Source organism: Helianthus annuus, chromosome 17 (genome assembly GCF_002127325.2).
Source record: "Helianthus annuus cultivar XRQ/B chromosome 17, HanXRQr2.0-SUNRISE, whole genome shotgun sequence".
In the NCBI taxonomy this organism is placed as follows: Eukaryota; Viridiplantae; Streptophyta; class Magnoliopsida; order Asterales; family Asteraceae; genus Helianthus; species Helianthus annuus.
Genome location: NC_035449.2, coordinates 68,426,861 through 68,444,607, shown reverse-complemented (window position 1 = coordinate 68,444,607; position 17,747 = coordinate 68,426,861). Strand labels below are relative to the sequence as shown.

At 39.9% G+C, this 17,747-nt stretch overlaps 1 long non-coding RNA gene across 1 annotated transcript; it reads right to left on the bottom strand.

The window, feature by feature from the left end:
* Positions 1-615: 615 nt before the first annotated feature.
* Positions 616-2,718, bottom strand: LOC110922046. The gene is made up of 2 exons (XR_002582833.1): positions 2,521-2,718; positions 616-800 (listed from the first exon to the last, which is right to left on the bottom strand). It is a non-coding gene; the product is annotated as an uncharacterized LOC110922046 (long non-coding RNA).
* Between the last annotated feature and the right edge of the window lie 15,029 nt (positions 2,719-17,747).

Here is a 17,747-nt window from a genome sequence, read left to right as displayed (position 1 = left end):
AAATTGTAATATTTAATAATAGTTAGAATTTCTGAATAGAGTGAATCTCAAGGATTGTCCTTTATCTTTATACCCATTTTCAGGCGTTGTCCTTTATGTTCAAAATTGACAAGTTTTGTCATTTATGTTCAAAATTGACAAGTTTTGTCCTTTATGTTTTCATATCATACACGTTTTGTCCTTTAGGCCTAACCCAGTTAGTTTTTCCAGTTAAATTTGGTCATGTGCTTTGCACATGAGGGCATTTTTGTCAATTCAAAGGTTGCAGAAGCTTTGAGCTGTAAATCTGCCGTTGAACTTACCTTTGAATTGACAAAAATGCCCTCATGTGCAAAGCATATGACTAAATTTAACTGAAAAAACTAACTGGGTTAGGCCTAAAGGACAAAACGTGTATGATATGAAAACATAAAGGACAAAAATCGTCAATTTTGAACATAAAGGACAGCGCTTGAAAATGGGTATAAAGATAAAGGACAATCGTTGAAATTCACTCTTGTGAATATGTAATAAGATTTTTTGTATCCTTTTATTAAATAATCTAATTTTCTAATTGAAAGTATTGTTTTGAGGGGAAGTTATAGGATGCAATATTTTAAGGAGTAACAAAGATGATTGTCCAAACTTGAATAAAAATATACTCAACACAATGTGTCAACTACAATAATAAAAATATACTCAACACAAAGTGTCAACTACAATAAAAAAGATAAATGAAATAATTCTACTTGTCTCCATCTCCGAGCGGTAGTAGTTCATAACCTTCCACATCATAGGATCCACACAAGTTTTTTCGCTGGCTGTTAAATATAAAGTTTGACACCAAAAGATAATCATGAATAACATCATATAAAATCTATACCGGTTTAGAAATCATGTTAAAAAAGAGAGCAAGACTAATGTCGACACGGGTTTAAAAGTCATGTATAGATGAAGTGAATTATATAATGTAGCTTGGTCACGCATAACAAATTGAAACTCGGATTTTTATAACGGGCTTAAAAGTCATGTAAAACAAGAGTGTGAGACTAATAGCTGCAACAAATGCGACCTTGATTCTAGCCTATTAAATATGCAATAACGTATTAGAAAATGCAAGTTGCAACAAACACTAAGCTGAAATACACAAATAAATATAACACCTTGAGAATCTCAATAGATCTATCGAAATGATGATAAACACCGCGAATGAGCTCAAGAATGAACTCTTTGGCGTGGAGTCTTTGTTTCCTCAGATGCGCGTGAGCCAATTTTTGGATCTGGCACTCCTTCGTTGAAAGTTGAAATCTTCCTTGACTTTTTGGAAACTATGCAGTTTTTGAAACTGCTTTGACCTGAACTTAATTTGATCCCTATGAAGTTAAGAAGAAAAACAATATTCAACAAAAAATTCAACTTGTCATGTATAAAAAGGAAAATAAATATACAAGTAAGAAGTTCATATATTAATGATCATCTGATAAGCTTCACTTTTATTAAAACAACTCGTTTTTACACGTACTCATTTTTGTTAATACCCGTTTTGACCCAAACCAAACTGACACCTTTCGAAAACAACCCGTTGGTGGTTTGTTGGATTTAAAATTTCAAAGCACGTTTTACTCAAAAAAAGTATCAATACAGAATCAATCATTTTGCTTGAAAATTGATCTGAAAAAACAAAATTAAAAGAAAACCAACAGATCAAAGTTTCTTGAGACAACAAAGGCGTCAACAGGTGGCTGGAAAAGATGATTACAGCAACAGTGCAACACCATACCCAGCTTACTCAGCTATTTTTCTTCAGTTTCGCGTCCGTAAGTATGTTTATCTACTAAAGACCAACGGTTTTTTAAATGTTAAGTTTCAACTAGCCTCCACACAAAACGAATGCCACATAAACAATCTGCTGATTCCTTTCAAGTAAAAACAAACGTGCCTAAAACAGTTAAATATAATAGTGCTCTTTGATCAAACAGGGCAGGATACATAAAAAAGGATAGAGAATAGCCTAAATTAAACAAAACGAATGCCACATAAACAAACAATTTGTTGATCCTTTTAAGTAAAAAAAAAAAACGCGCCTAAAATAGTTTAGATATAACAGTGCTATTGGATCAAATGGGGTAGGATTTATAAAAAGAATAGAGAATCACCGAACCTTAATTAAACAACAAAAAACAAAACCTTGAAACCGGGGAACACTTAAAGCTTTCAGCATGAAGGAATACTGTAGTACTAAAGCAAACAGAGGCCACACAATTGTTATAAATATTCTAAGAAAACAAATAGAATTAGAGATTTTGTAAATTGAAGTTTCTGTTGTTGAAAATTTGTAGTTGTTGCCATAGTAGGTAGCATTTTTTTTCTTCACGTAAAGTTTTATTCACCACCTTAGTCTAGTAGGTAAAGATTTCTTATTAGTAGATAAACCATAGCTATCATATTAAACTAACAAATTTCATACACCATTAGCTTATAGTTATCAATCGAGTTAAAGAGCATAAAAAGAATTTAATTCATGCAGTTAAGAGGGCTTACCTGAACTTCGTCGGATCTTCGTCAGAGGGTTGGTCGTTGCCTAAACTCGATGTCTATCTAACTCTGGTTGTAGCTGTTCTAACCGGAAAGTGGCATTCAAGTCTGGAGCTTCTCTTCGGAGTACCAAGAAGGTCGTCAGAACCCTAAAATCCACTGTCGCCGCTGCTGTGTTGAACCAAATCCCCTCTGCCAGAACACCTCTGCTGTCACACCCCGATTTCCACGTGTCACCGGTGGGCCCGGTGTGGGGTACAGTGACGTAGTTGGCATCGTCATAGACAATCAACACAATATAATAATGCACAGCGGAAGCAGAATAGAAACATTTCAACTTTTAAATAAAGTGTAATAATAAATATCACAGTAGTTGAAATGGATCCACAGGCGGATCAAATAAAAGTAGAAATAAATAGTTCAACAGATAATTGTCGTCCGAGTTTGCGAGACTATAGTGGACGCTCTTAGGAAACAACCAGCCCATTCCGTATAGTACCTGCACTTAACCTTTTGGGAAAAATACGTCAGTTTACACTGGTAAATACAAATCGACTGACTCATTTTGAAAATGATAAAAATTGATTTAAATGCACAAGGCATAAATATTTTTTTATTAACTTGGGATAATTATATAATATAAACTTGTGAACGAATTACATGCACTTTTATCTCTGGTGGCCCGGGATCTGCTGTCCGGGCTAAGAATTAAATGACACACCACATTAAAGAGTTATACACGACGAGTGTACGCCTACACCCCGTGCTCTGGTCGTGGCCATCTCGTAAGATAATGCCAAGGATATCCGGGACATGGTCAATAACCCCCCAAAGCCTTTAAGTAAGACAAAACTGTTTAAACGAAGTCGCACAAGCTATTCAAGACTGTACACCTATAAGGCGCAGGACTTGTGCGCCCGATCAAGCGGTATTTTAAATACCGTACCCCAAGCCCGTATACGGAAAATAAGTCAAAATGTATTTACCTGAGCAAGTATAAGTCACAAACGATAAGTGTTGGTAGCTTTTACCGGGCCTCCTAATCTGGAACAAGGTTTATAATTAACCTATTAGATTCCTAACGACCTTTTTATTTAAGCTTAAGCTTTGACCGGTTAGTTTTAGGAATGATACGGTTTACGCACGATTAAGCGAAAGACCGGATAGAGTGTGATTTAGACCCGACAAGTTTGAATACTTGTATAATATGGGTATACTAAATACATTCTGGATTTTGAGATAAAAATGATAACGTTTGACCCGTTTCGGTCAATTTACGCAAACTAGTTACGTAAACCGAACCGAACGCGAAAAGGGCGGTACGGGTAGCCAAAAGATTCAAATGCAAGTTCCCTGAGATAATATGCTTAAAATATGATACTATATCAGTAAGTTATGTTCTATATTGCCCGGAATAATTTTAAACTCAATTTATGCCTTAGAAGGGCATTTTGGTCATTTAAAAGTTAATAAAAGGATAAAATTAGAAATCTGAGTTTCGGGTCTGGTTCATACAGCAAATATACTTAATATAACATATTATATCAGTAGGGTATGACCCATATATCAAATTTATCATTTAAAACCAAACTATGCACCGTAGGGGTATTTTAGTAATTTCACAAGGGCTAAAAATGCCAAAACTGGAAATCTGAGTTCATATACTTATACTTACTGTTTTTATATGAAAATATGCTAAACACATCAGTAGGTATAGGTCTTATATGTTTAAAACAAGTATAACGCTTACTATGCGCTTAAAACGCTAAATATGCGATTTAAGGGCGTTTTCGGGTTTTCAAATTAAATCTGAGATTTTTATATTTCCAGAATACTTAAAATAATTTATTCATCATATAAAATCAGTAGAAAAAGGTTTCGGGTCAAAAGGATGTGTAAAACTCATTTTATGGCTTAAACGGTCAAAACCGACATAAGCCGAAATGACTAGGCGATCTAGGATCCGTTCAGCCAAAAATTAATTAAAAATCATCAAAACTCCCAGAATATTATAATACATCAGTTGGTAAAAAGTTTTGCATCAAAACGTGGCCAGAAACGGGTTCTATGCGAAAAGGGCCGTTTATGTAAATTTATAATATAGTTTTACGCTAATGGCCATAACTCACAATCTGGACCACCAACTGATCCGAAATTTTCGGTGCAAGTTCATATATTAGAAATAAAGATTTCTATCCTTTCACTTTTCCAAAAATCCCGTTTTAAATCAAAAAGGGCAAAATAGTCAACTTTATGCATAAATCGGAAACATGCATTCGACTCGGCTAAGCATAGACTTTATTAATAAAAATTCCAGAAAGTTTAACCAAAATAAAAATGGTCAAAAATGCTTTTCAATACAGATCTCGAACATGCATGTATGAATCCGAATCGATAGTCTACGAAATAATCGTTTTACAAGACTTTCGGTTCCGATTCGTGTCTATACTTTAGATTGTCGAGTTGATGATGATTAAAACACATTCTTATATGTATTACAAGTTATTTTTAATGATCAATCAGGTTGCATGTCATCTATATCATTAATCATGTCATTTTTCACAAAAATCGCTTCTGTTGACTTTTTAGAAATAGGTTTGACTCGACATTTAGCATGCATGTAGTGGGAATCAGATAGTACCCTTTAGAGGGTTTGTTTCCCACATAAATACCAATCTATAACAAGTTTCAATTCGAGAAATGACTGAAAGAAATCCGTTTAATCAGAAAGTCAAAGCTTATGAACACCCAGTTTGACTTTTATCAATAATCACAACAAGAATGGATTAAAGAACGAATTGAAAGCTTACAAAGGTCCTATAGATGTTTAAAAATCACTAGGAGTCGGCCTTGTTGCTCAGATTGTCTCCAGGAAGCTGCCTTGAAGTTCTTGAATGTTGAGAGCACTTGTTTACTTTGAGAATGTCCAAGAAATGTGATCAAAATCTGATTTAAAGCCATAAATTCGAGGTCACTGTAGTAGTAGCCATGCAAGGCATGTTATTGGGTCATTTGGAGGTGCAAGTGAGCTGTAAACAACTCAAATTCGGACTCAATCCATCCATTTTGCGAATTCTGTCGTTGGGCAACCCACGCGGCCCGCTTGGGCTTTCCCAGGCGGGTCGCCTGACCCTCCTGATCAGCCAACAACTTTCATATATTGACAGCTTTGACCCCTGAACTTGTACGCGATGTTTCGGCTACTTTTCTCGACCCGTAAACCCCCAAACTTGGTTTCTAAGGACCTTAGGACTTTTACCAACATGGTAATGTCCTCGGATAACTTTGCGCTCAACCGAAAAGCCATGAAATTCGACGTTGACGCTTTTAGTCCTTTAAGTACGGTTTTGGCCATAACTTTCTCATACGTTGACGAAACTTCATGAAATTTTTACCACATATTCTAGTGAGTATATTTTAGCTATACAAAGCTTCGGGTCTGCCAAAAGTTCACTCAGAGGTATAAATTTAACATGTTGACACTTTTGGCCCCTATAGTTTGAAATACTTCACTTTTGTGCAATTTCCGCGTCGTATGATCCATGAACCATCCGTTTAAGGTTATGAACATTATGTAGGGTTATCATAGAGTCTATTTATCCATTGTTGACACTTTGGACCCTTACGTTCCACAGTTTTCACTGTTTGTCACTTTTAGTCCCTCTAAAGTATGTTTTCACATAACGGAACCTTATGACACGTGTCAAGACATTATTGGACGAAATTTTTCGAGGTGTTACATCCTCACCCCCTTAAAAGAAATCTCGACCCCGAGATTTATTCAAACAATTGGGGATATTTTTCTTTCATCGTGGATTCCACTTCCCACGTGTATTCGGGACCTCTACGGGCATCCCATTTGACCTTAACAATAGGCACGTGCTTCCTTCGAAGCTTCTTTACCTGTCGATCCTCAATCGACAAAGGTTTTTCAACAAACTTTAGACTTTCGTCTATGTGTATGTCTGTATGCGGTATAACCAGTGAATCGTCAGCGAGACACTTCTTCAAATTACAGATATGGAACACATTATGAATAGCACTAAGCTCTTCAGGCAAGTTTAACTTGTAAGCGACTGTCCCGACACGTTCGATTATCTCGAAAGGTCCTATGTATCTCGGGCTTAGCTTGCCTTTCTTTCCAAATCGCATTACACCTTTCCAAGGTGATACCTTAAGCAACACTTTTTCACCCACATCGAAGTGAAAATCCTTGCGCTTAGGATCCGCATAACTTTTCTGCCTATCCCTGGCAGCTTTCAAACGATCACGGATCTGAACGATCTTGTCTGTCGTCTCAAAGACGATATCTGGTCCAGATAACTGGACATCTCCAACTTCTGCCCAACAAATGGGCGATCTACACTTTCTACCGTACAGGGCCTCAAAAGGCGCAGCCTTTATGCTGGAATGGTAGCTATTGTTGTAGGAGAATTCGATCAGTGGTAGGTTCTTATCCCAACTACCACCCAAATCGATCGCACATGCACGAAGCATGTCTTCCAAAGTCTGAATAGTACGCTCACTCTGACCATCGGTCTGAGGATGGTAAGCCGTACTAAAATTCAAACGAGTGCCCAACGACTGTTGGAAACTCTTCCAAAAATGTGACGTATATCTAGTATCTCTATCAGAGATAATAGATATAGGTATACCATGTAGCGCTACTATCTTATCGACGTATAATTGAGCTAACATATCTGAGCTATACGTCTCCTTGATGGGTAGAAAATGAGCTGACTTAGTCAGTCTGTCTACTATGACCCATATGGTATCATTTCCCTTTTTCGTCTTTGGTAACTTGGTGATAAAATCCATTGTCACCATTTCCCATTTCCATTTGGGAATTTCAGGTTGTTGGAGCAAACCTGACGGCTTCTGATGCTCGGCCTTGACTTGCGCACAAGTCAAACATTTGGCCACATACTCGGCCACGGACTTTTTCAAACCAATCCACCAGTAGTTTGATTTCAAATCCTGGTACATCTTATCAGCTCCAGGATGAACGGAATATTTAGAGCTGTGGGCTTCCCGGAGGATAACATCCCGAAGTCCTCCAAATACTGGAACCCATATTCGTCCGTTTAGGCGTAGCATTCCATCTTTGTCGTGGGATAACTGCTCCTCAGTTACTCCCAACTTTTCTGCAGGATAGTTAGCTTCCAGCACAGCTTCCTTCTGTGCAGCTAACACCCTTTCATTCAAATTATTTCTTATCTCAATGCGCTTGGCATTGATTCTGATCGGTTTAACCCTTTCTTTTCTACTTAAGGCGTCGGCAACCACATTTGCCTTGCCTGGATGGTATCGTATCTCGCAATCATAATCATTTAGAGTTTCCATCCATCGCCTTTGACGCATGTTCAATTCCTTCTGATTGAACAGATGCTGAAGACTCTTGTGATCCGAATAAATGATACACTTGGTTCCATACAAGTAGTGTCTCCATAGCTTTAATGCAAATACAACCGCACCCAATTCCAAATCGTGGGTGGTGTAGTTCTTCTCGTGCACCTTTAGCTGTCGAGAAGCGTAGGCAATGACTTTGCCTTTCTGCATGAGTACGCAACCCATGCTAGTGTGTGATGCGTCACAATACACCACAAATTCCTCTATTCCATCAGGCAATGTCAACACTGGAGCATTGCTCAGCTTCTTCTTCAAAACATCGAAGGATTCCTGCTGCTTAGGGCCCCAATCGAACTTAATCTTCTTACGAGTCAATGAGGTTAGGGGCGCAGCAATCCTTGAAAAGTTCTCGATAAATCGCCTATAATATCCTGCCAATCCGAGGAAACTGCGAATCTCCGTAGGAGTCTTCGGCTCCTGCCAGTTCATGACTGCTTCTACTTTAGCGGGATCTACTTGGATACCACGCTCGCTTACAACATGTCCAAGGAACTGGACTTCTCGAAGCCAAAATTCACACTTCGAGAATTTGGCATAAAGCTTCTCTTGATACAGAAGTTTGAGAATACAACGAAGGTGTTTCTCATGATCAGCTTGGCTCTTCGAGTAGATAAGAATGTCATCAATAAAGACGATAACGAACTTATCTAAATAGGGTTTACAGACGCGATTCATGAGGTCCATGAACGCGGCTGGTGCGTTAGTGAGCCCAAACGGCATCACTAGGAACTCGTAATGTCCATAACGAGTCCTAAACGCGGTCTTGTGTACGTCTTCCTCCTTGACCTTCAACTGATGATAACCTGACCTCAGGTCAATCTTGGAGAAATAACTTGCTCCTTGCAACTGATCGAACAGATCGTCGATCCTGGGTAACGGATACCGATTCTTGATAGTGACCTTGTTAAGCTCACGATAATCGATGCACAGACGCATCGATCCATCCTTCTTCTTAACGAACAAGATTGGCGCTCCCCAAGGAGATGAGCTAGGTCTAATAAAACCTTTAGCTAATAGATCATCCAACTGCGTCCTCAACTCCTTCATTTCCGTTGGTGCCAATCTGTATGGTGCTCTTGCTACAGGTGCTGCACCTGGTATGATATCTATCCGAAACTCTACTTGTCTATCCGGTGGCAAACCGGGTAGTTCTTCAGGAAACACTTCAGGATATTCCGAAATAACAGGGATATCCTCAATCTTCGGCTTCGGCTCATCTATGGTAACTTGTGCCATATAAATGACACATCCTTTCTGCATGCATCTGGATGCTTTGAGCATGGACACTTGCTCCGGCAATCCATGCTGGGTATCTCCTTGAATAGTAAGTGACTCACCAGACGGAGTCTTAACTATTACTTGCTTTCTATTGCACAGAATCTGGGCTTGGTTACTCGACAACCAATCCATGCCTATCACTATGTCGAATCCAGCTAGCTTAAAGGGAAGCAAGGATAGCGGGAAAGAATGATTCCTAATGGATATAACACATCCATCTAGAACAGTCGAGGCGGTTTCTATGGTTCCATCGGCTAATTCCACCTCATATTTCACACTTAAGGTTTTAACAGGAAGGTTCAACAATTTACAAAACTTATCATCTACAAACGACTTATCGGCTCCTGAATCAAACAAGACTCTAGCAAAAACATCATTTACAAGAAACGTACCGGTAATGACATTGTCGTCAAGAACTGCTTCCTTAGCGTCCATTCTGAAGACTCTCGCATTAGTCTTCTTCCCATCATCAACCTTCTTCGCATTCTTTGGGCAGTTGGGCCGAATGTGCCCTTTCTCGTTGCAACCAAAACAGGTTGCATCCTTCATTTTCTTGCAATCCACAGCTTTATGATCTGTGGACTTGCAGATCCCACAACGTTTCTCAGAAGACTGGGATTTCGTTTCCAAACGACACCTCCCAAAGTGGTGTCTCCTGCAGATCTTGCATCTGGGTTTCTCACCCGACTGATGATCACTTTTCCTAGACCCCGACCCTTTCCTGTGGTCGTTGTTCCCTCTATGTCGCTTTTCAGATCTTCGTGAGGTGTCATCCTCACGTTTCCGTTTGTTCTCCTCAGAGCTCTTCATAGCTCTCAATCTTACCACGTCTTGAGTGAGGGAGAGGGATAGATCTGCTACGGATCTAAATGTTGTAGGTCTTGAAGCTTTAACACTCGCCTTTATCTCCGGTGCCAGACCCCCAATAAATCGAGCAATCCTACGCGGCTCCGGGGTCACCAAGTAAGGCACTAAACGAGACAACGTGTTGAACGTAGTAAGATACGCTTGACAATCGAGGTTCTTCATAACTAAGGATACAAAATCCGATTCGATTCGTTCGACCTCGTGCTGCGGACAGAAGTTCTCTTTAATCAGGGCCACAAACTGTTCCCATGACAAACCGTACAGTGTGGCCTTACCGGCAGCTTGTAGGAGTGACTTCCACCATGCTAACGCATCTCCTTTGAATGACTGGGACACGTACTTCACGACGTCCCTATCAGCACACCCGCTGATATCAACCACAGTATCCATCTCGTCAATCCACGTCATGCAATCGACGGCTCCCTTTTCCCCAGTGAAATCTCTGGGCTTGCAAGATACAAAATACTTGTACGTACAGGACCTGTTGTACGTGTCATGTTTCAGCTTAATCTCCTGCTTTGGGACGCTGCTGTGGTTGGAGGAGTGATTATCATCCTCAGCTTTCTTCGGCTCACTCTTCTTAGAGGGTGGCTTACTATGAGCCTCAGAATGAGTCTTGGGCTTTGCGTGCGTTTCTGTTCGGGTCCTACTCCGAGTACCACTAGATTCCTTGAACTGCCGATCCATAGCCTTGGCGACAGCATTATCTATCAGTGCTTGCAATTCTGCACCGGTAACGTGAATCTTTGCATTATCTGAGTGTTCCCCAGAATGACTGTTGGTTTCCTCCGATTTGGCCATCGTAGCTTTAAGCTACAATAAAGGACAAGGTCTAATTTAGAACCTAACAGTATTATCGTCCTAGACGATTTATTAACCATGGTATCAAAAACCTTAGCAGTTAATTTAATAAATTTCATTCAGGCTCTTATTAGCAATCCAGGAATGAAAATATATATACCGGCACCATAGGCCTAGTCACAACGGACAATTACTAAATTATAAATTTAGATTTTTATAGGATTATAAATTGTATAATTAAACAAATAATCCTTTACTGGACAGAGAGTCATAAACCACAACTGTCATTATATAACATAGTTATAACCCGTAGGTATCAAGTCATAAACAGACTCGTGTACAGATATAATCTGTAGATAATTAAAAAAAAAAGGTGGCTTGTGTGATTCTACAGATCACGCTTAGCCAGAATGTTAACATGTTCTCAGATGTTAACAGGGAGTTGAATCCTTTCAACCAGGTTTTACCATCAGGGCCAGGCCTGTTAATAAGGCATTCAAGCTAGGTTATACCTTACTAAGATTCTTATAAAATGGCAAATCAAATAAAGATTGATACTTTCCATTATTTTATTATTATTCATGCATATAAATAAAATGATAAATTCAAACTAACCATTTCAAATCTCAAATAAAATACCAGTACATAATTGCCCTAAACGGGACTTTGAAATAACATGGATAACATGAATAACATGAATAACATGAATAACATGCCCGCGCAGGGGCTAAACAAGTAATATCAATAACAAAATAAAATAAAGCAAACCCACGCAGGGGTCAACAGAACAACATACCCTCGCAGGGGTAGAATAAGATAGATATACCCACGCAGGGGTAGAGTACAAGGATAGATGTCCACGCAGGGACATGAGTACATGAGACAATAATCGAAGGATTCAATGATCCCTCTTGCTCTTACCCTTGAGCAGGTCAAACACCTTCTTGAACATGCCACGGTTGTGACGGCGATCACTTTGCAACTCCCGTCGCATGCTATCAATCCCATGCAGGATTTCCTGAACCTGCGGCGGCGACATCATAGGCGCCGGTGGCGGTGGCTGGAAGTGCTGCGGCTGCGGCGGCTGGTACGGCTGCGGCTGCGGTGGCTGCTGGTAACCCGGAGGGTAACCAAAAGTAGACTGCCCAGCAGTCCAAGTGTCTCCCAATGGACCACTGGGTGGGAGTGAGCTGTAGTTCACAGCTTGCCAGTAAGGGTCTCCCGTGTAATCATAACCCTGAGGGAATACATGCTCGAACGGGTTGAACTGAGCGGCACTAGCATAAGCCGGAATCGGCTCTCCATAGTTCTGCGGCAGCAGAGGCGGGATCGGTACAGAAGTAACCTCTGATACGGGATGCTGAGACTCCCCTGTCTCGGACTCCCCGGGTAGAGACGTGTAGCGGCTGCTACTAACATGTGGAGGGGTGCCTATGCGAATCCCTCCGCGCGTAGACATGCGCGCATTCCTCCTTGGCCTCTGAGGCGGAGGAGGTAAAACTGGTGGCGGCGGTGGTGACGGAGTGATCACGTCACGCCATAGGGCCTCAGATAGGTCCTGCGGTAGAGGCGGCTGCTGCTGAAGCTGCTGCGAGTGGTGCTGCGAGTGCACCGGTGAAACCTGGTGAGACTGGAGCATTGGAGAGTTGTGGCTGGGGGTGAAATACCAATCATGCTGCTTAAATCTCTCCTGGAAGCTGTCCCCACCATTGTAGGGTGATCCCCTAAATGGCGACCCATCCGATATCTCAATCGGATGGTTAGGCGTACCTGATGGCGGTAGCGAGGGGTCCGTATCCTCGTCGACGTCCATCTCGTGACCACCAGAAAAGTGGTCCTCCGGTCCAAGTGGGTTATGGCCCACTGGCTCATCCCCAAAAGCGTTAGGGTCATATAAACCCTGGTAGACTGGCGCTGGATACTGGTGCGGTGACTGGTGCAAAGGTATGTAGGATCCATGCGAACCATGGGGCCCATTCTCCGAGTGGGGCCCAAACGAGTGGGGTAAAGACGGTGAAGTGCTGGCGGATACCGAGTGTCTAGCAGGCTCGGCGAAAGACCTCCAAAGGTCGTTGGCGGCTGTGTTGTGCGTGGCGGATGGAGCTCGCCTATGTGAGGGCCCTGCCTCATGGTCGTGGGTAGTAGCAAATCCTCCTCGACCTCTCATTCGTGGCGGCATAGTGATCCTGTCAAAAGTCAAACAAGTTGCACAACAAAATATATAAGACAATGCAAAATAAAAATAAATTAAACGAAATGTTGAACATTTCCTAAGTTCTTTGTCTAGACTCGAAAATCGAGGAATGTGCAATTGTGTAACTGAGATTAAACACAAAGGACTAGTGTTTAATTCACTCAGCGTTGGCTCTGATACCAACCTGTCACACCCCGATTTCCACGTGTCACCGGTGGGCCCGGTGTGGGGTACAGTGACGTAGTTGGCATCGTCATAGACAATCAACACAATATAATAATGCACAGCGGAAGCAGAATAGAAACATTTCAACTTTTAAATAAAGTGTAATAATAAATATCACAGTAGTTGAAATGGATCCACAGGCGGATCAAATAAAAGTAGAAATAAATAGTTCAACAGATAATTGTCGTCCGAGTTTGCGAGACTATAGTGGACGCTCTTAGGAAACAACCAGCCCATTCCGTATAGTACCTGCACTTAACCTTTTGGGAAAAATACGTCAGTTTACACTGGTAAATACAAATCGACTGACTCATTTTGAAAATAATAAAAATTGATTTAAATGCACAAGGCATAAATATTTTTTTATTAACTTGGGATAATTATATAATATAAACTTGTGAACGAATTACATGCACTTTTATCTCTGGTGGCCCGGGATCTGCTGTCCGGGCTAAGAATTAAATGACACACCACATTAAAGAGTTATACACGACGAGTGTACGCCTACACCCCGTGCTCTGGTCGTGGCCATCTCGTAAGATAATGCCAAGGATATCCGGGACATGGTCAATAACCCCCCAAAGCCTTTAAGTAAGACAAAACTGTTTAAACGAAGTCGCACAAGCTATTCAAGACTGTACACCTATAAGGCGCAGGACTTGTGCGCCCGATCAAGCGGTATTTTAAATACCGTACCCCAAGCCCGTATAGGGAAAATAAGTCAAAATGTATTTACCTGAGCAAGTATAAGTCACAAACGATAAGTGTTGGTAGCTTTTACCGGGCCTCCTAATCTGGAACAAGGTTTATAATTAACCTATTAGATTCCTAACGGCCTTTTTATTTAAGCTTAAGCTTTGACCGGTTAGTTTTAGGAATGATACGGTTTACGCACGATTAAGCGAAAGACCGGATAGAGTGTGATTTAGACCCGACAAGTTTGAATACTTGTATAATATGGGTATACTAAATACATTCTGGATTTTGAGATAAAAATGATAACATTTGACCCGTTTCGGTCAATTTACGCAAACTAGTTACGTAAACCGAACCGAACGCGAAAAGGGCGGTACGGGTAGCCAAAAGATTCAAATGCAAGTTCCCTGAGATAATATGCTTAAAATATGATACTATATCAGTAAGTTATGTTCTATATTGCCCGGAATAATTTTAAACTCAATTTATGCCTTAGAAGGGCATTTTGGTCATTTAAAAGTTAATAAAAGGATAAAATTAGAAATCTGAGTTTCGGGTCTGGTTCATACAGCAAATATACTTAATATAACATATTATATCAGTAGGGTATGACCCATATATCAAATTTATCATTTAAAACCAAACTATGCACCGTAGGGGTATTTTAGTAATTTCACAAGGGCTAAAAATGCCAAAACTGGAAATCTGAGTTCATATACTTATACTTACTGTTTTTATATGAAAATATGCTAAACACATCAGTAGGTATAGGTCTTATATGTTTAAAACAAGTATAACGCTTACTATGCGCTTAAAACGCTAAATATGCGATTTAAGGGCGTTTTCGGGTTTTCAAATTAAATCTGAGATTTTTATATTTCCAGAATACTTAAAATAATTTATTCATCATATAAAATCAGTAGAAAAAGGTTTCGGGTCAAAAGGATGTGTAAAACTCATTTTATGGCTTAAACGGTCAAAACCGACATAAGCCGAAATGACTAGGCGATCTAGGATCCGTTCAGCCAAAAATTAATTAAAAATCATCAAAATTCCCAGAATATTATAATACATCAGTTGGTAAAAAGTTTTGCATCAAAACGTGGCCAGAAACGGGTTCTATGCGAAAAGGGCCGTTTATGTAAATTTATAATATAGTTTTACGCTAATGGCCATAACTCACAATCTGGACCACCAACTGATCCGAAATTTTCGGTGCAAGTTCATATATTAGAAATAAAGATTTCTATCCTTTCACTTTTCCAAAAATCCCGTTTTAAATCAAAAAGGGCAAAATAGTCAACTTTATGCATAAATCGGAAACATGCATTCGACTCGGCTAAGCATAGACTTTATTAATAAAAATTCCAGAAAGTTTAACCAAAATAAAAATGGTCAAAAATGCTTTTCAATACAGATCTCGAACATGCATGTATGAATCCGAATCGATAGTCTACGAAATAATCGTTTTACAAGACTTTCGGTTCCGATTCGTGTCTATACTTTAGATTGTTGAGTTGATGATGATTAAAACACATTCTTATATGTATTACAAGTTATTTTTAATGATCAATCAGGTTGCATGTCATCTATATCATTAATCATGTCATTTTTCACAAAAATCGCTTCTGTTGACTTTTTAGAAATAGGTTTGACTCGACATTTAGCATGCATGTAGTGGGAATCAGATAGTACCCTTTAGAGGGTTTGTTTCCCACATAAATACCAATCTATAACAAGTTTCAATTCGAGAAATGACTGAAAGAAATCCGTTTAATCAGAAAGTCAAAGCTTATGAACACCCAGTTTGACTTTTATCAATAATCACAACAAGAATGGATTAAAGAACGAATTGAAAGCTTACAAAGGTCCTATAGATGTTTAAAAATCACTAGGAGTCGGCCTTGTTGCTCAGATTGTCTCCAGGAAGCTGCCTTGAAGTTCTTGAATGTTGAGAGCACTTGTTTACTTTGAGAATGTCCAAGAAAGGTGATCAAAATCTGATTTAAAGCCATAAATTCGAGGTCACTGTAGTAGTAGCCATGCAAGGCATGTTATTGGGTCATTTGGAGGTGCAAGTGAGCTGTAAACAACTCAAATTCGGACTCAATCCATCCATTTTGCGAATTCTGTCGCTGGTTAACCCACGCGGCCCGCTTGGGCTTTCCCAGGCGGGTCGCCTGACCCTCCTGATAAGCCAACAACTTTCATATATTGACAGCTTTGACCCCTGAACTTGTACGCGATGTTTCGGCTACTTTTCTCGACCCGTAAACCCCCAAACTTGGTTTCTAAGGACCTTAGGACTTTTACCAACATGGTAATGTCCTCGGATAACTTTGCGCTCAACCGAAAAGCCATGAAATTCGACGTTGACGCTTTTAGTCCTTTAAGTACGGTTTTGGCCATAACTTTCTCATACGTTGACGAAACTTCATGAAATTTTTACCACATATTCTAGTGAGTATATTTTAGCTATACAAAGCTTCGGGTCTGCCAAAAGTTCACTCAGAGGTATAAATTTAACATGTTGACACTTTTGGCCCCTATAGTTTGAAATACTTCACTTTTGTGCAATTTCCGCGTCGTATGATCCATGAACCATCCGTTTAAGGTTATGAACATTATGTAGGGTTATCATAGAGTCTATTTATCCATTGTTGACACTTTGGACCCTTACGTTCCACAGTTTTCACTGTTTGTCACTTTTAGTCCCTCTAAAGTATGTTTTCACATAACGGAACCTTATGACACGTGTCAAGACATTATTGGACGAAATTTTTCGAGGTGTTACATCTGCCTCCTTTAGACATTCCAGTAACCGTAGCTGCCGTCTTCGTTCAGCGATCTGCCGGAGGCCATGACCGGCTACGTGACACTCTCTCTCTCTCTCTCCCTCATCTCTATCATCGTTCTCTCACATCTTTCTCTCTCTATCTTTATTGTGTTTACCAGTTGCTTCTTCCCTTTCTCTCGCTTTCTCCAACGCGCGTGGGTTACCGATGATAACCCAACAGCGTGGCCCCCCTTTTCCACACATCTTCCACGCAGGTGGCTTCTAACCTACTTTCACTGTTCCTTCAGTTTCACTAGTTTCCCTGTTAACATATATATTAATAATTTCATACAGCCCTAAAGGAACCCTAAATCACTGAACAAACCAAATCAACTTCAGTTTTAAAACCAATTTTAAATAACATCCAAGGAGATTATTCTGAAAACTAAGAATTTATTTGCTTTCATTAGAGGACCCCTATTCAACCAGGTGACAATTCAATATGTTTGAATTCCCCCAATACGAAACCCTAGAGCGGAGTTCAAACAAAGCATATGATATGAACTGAAACATGAATAAGAAGCCAGGGTTTACCTTTTCCGGTCGCAGTATGAGGCGGGGTCATTGGAAAATCCAACCCCGTCGCCTGCAATTAGAACCAAACCTCAAATCAGCCTCACTCGAAGTCAACTCTGCAGATCGAAAACTCTTATAATCAAACAATTCGGAAACCTAGCTCATCTCCCGTACGAAGGTAACAAAAAATAACAAATGAAAAAAAATCTGCCAAGGGTGATCCTAATTGTTATCTAAAGCTATGTCGAAATTTTGACATTTCTATACCAATATTTGTAATTTTGACTGTGACTATTGCGTAACTTTTGGTCTAGTATATGTAGCCATATGTATTACCTTTTAGCCACATCATCACACTAATATTGTGGTTGTAGATTATATTTGGTCACTCTTTTTTTAGTGTGGCTACTA